Source organism: Kogia breviceps, chromosome 2 (genome assembly GCF_026419965.1).
Source record: "Kogia breviceps isolate mKogBre1 chromosome 2, mKogBre1 haplotype 1, whole genome shotgun sequence".
In the NCBI taxonomy this organism is placed as follows: Eukaryota; Metazoa; Chordata; class Mammalia; order Artiodactyla; family Physeteridae; genus Kogia; species Kogia breviceps.
This window is the reverse complement of record NC_081311.1, coordinates 172,424,560-172,426,397: the sequence shown is the minus strand read 5'-3', so window position 1 is coordinate 172,426,397 and position 1,838 is coordinate 172,424,560. Positions and strand designations below refer to the sequence as shown.

Genomic DNA, 1,838 nt, shown 5'->3' with positions numbered 1-1,838 from the left:
CACTGCTGCGCGCCGCCCGGCCCCGCCCCTCCCGCGCTCGCCCCGCCCCCACTCCGCCCTGCGGCCGTTCTCACCTCGGTGGAGGCCGCCCTGATTCCTTCCCGGCCTGGGTGGAGGCCAAGGACCCAGGGAGTACGCTCCCTTCCTATTCCGGATCCACCACGACGCCCAGACCCCCGGGCTGTCCAGAGAGCCGCCCGCCGCCCGCCGTCCGCGAAGCCAGAAATTGGAGCCACCGTCTCTCCCGCCAGTGCGGGAGGATAAGCAGAGCGAGAGCGTCACTCGCAGGACCCGGGTCCCGAGTCACGACTCAGCCCACGTAGACATCCACGGGGAATGTAGCGTTGCAGCCCTCATTAAGGTTTGACGTCAACAAAGGTGCGAAAACAGGGGCCCCTCTGACGCAGGAGCCACGGGACCGCCCCCTGCCCACCCCCGCCCCTGGTGGTTGGAGTACCCTTCCTCCCGCCGCGCTGTCCCCTCCCCACATCTTGAAAGGGAACACTTCCTCCAGGGTCAGGGCCCCAGTCCGGAGCTTGTGAAATCAAACGTCTTCCAACCCAAATGACTAGGCTCATAGCGCAGGATAGACATCAAGGTTTTAGCATTTGAGGGACCAAATAGAAATTGCTTGCCAATTAAAGGCCACATAGGAACTGTAGAAAATGGAGCTAAGAGAGCTGGTCGTTCGCGCTGTTTTCGTGTGTTTCCCGCATGAGGTGAACCTAACAAAAGCTGCCATTTAATGAGCGCTTACTTTGTGCTAGGCACTGTGTTTAAAGTTTACGTGTGTATTCTTGCAATTCATACTCAGGGCAACCCTTTATAGGATCTTAGGACGAATGCTATTATGACCCCCCTTGGACAAATGAGAAAAGTGATGTTTAAAGAAATTAGGTATTCAGAGACCTGCATTGCATATGAAAGGGTTCCGAATATTGACCAGAATCTACTCAGTCATTTAACTATATTCTGTACCACTCTCTACAAGTATAGTGGTGTGCAAAAACAGTTTTGTGTATAATGGATATAAACCTAAATCAATCACAGTACTGAACAGATCATAATAATCTGTGATAAGGAAAATTATCATACCTAAAATGGAAAGGGCCTCCAGTTGGAGAGCTTATGCCTTACGTAAAAATAATCTCAACATGAGCTACTTTGCTCTTCCGCTCTTGCCGTAACTATAATTATGTTTTTTTGGTGAGCTTGTGACATTGTCCCCCTCCCCTTTTTTAAACCTATCCATTGCTTTGGCATCCGTAGTTTCCATTCTTTACGTAATTCTCAGCTCCTGCCTCCCCCACTACATCTTTTCCCCTGTTACAACTTTCTCCCCCGCTTTAAACGAGGGCTATTGCAACTGTTCGTTCGTCAACCCCTTTAGATTTTTTAGACACACCAAAAAGTACTAATTTCTTTTAAGGCAAGCCCTTTCCAAATCCCAGCCTTGGAACGGATCAAAGAAAACCCATCACCCGTTAACCCAGCCACCATGACATGATGTATTTCACAGATGCTAAGACACACATTTTTCACTCTTTAACATCTCTGAAATCGGGGTGCATTTTACAAACTGGTCTCAATATTATTGGCCAGTTGGCTATTATATTAACCTAGTTGTCCTTCCCTCCACACATAGAAACTTGAATGTAGCTGTTCACATTGTCCTTATTTCAACTGAGTTAAGTGCATTTTTTAATATAATAAAGCCCACAACCCTCAGAGGAGGGAATTAACAGGAGGAGGAATTAAGAGGAGGGAGAGACATAGGAGTCTCTCAGACTTAAAGGGAGTTTTTCTTAGAAAAAGAGGGAAGATTTTCCCAAGACCAA

General features: G+C 48.5%; 1 protein-coding gene across 4 annotated transcripts in view; it reads left to right on the top strand.

Annotated features, from left to right (window-relative positions):
* The first annotated feature begins 67 nt into the window (after positions 1-67).
* Positions 68-1,838, top strand: part of CMKLR2 (chemerin chemokine-like receptor 2) — an 85,210-nt gene continuing 83,439 nt past the window's right edge. For 2 of the 4 annotated variants that reach the window (XR_010839182.1, XR_010839181.1), the window contains exon 1: positions 92-378. The gene's annotated coding sequence lies outside the window, so the exon portion shown is untranslated. Of the gene's footprint in view, positions 379-1,838 lie in introns of all 4 variants that reach the window. The other 2 variants (XM_067026658.1, XM_067026664.1) reach the window with 2 other exon arrangements.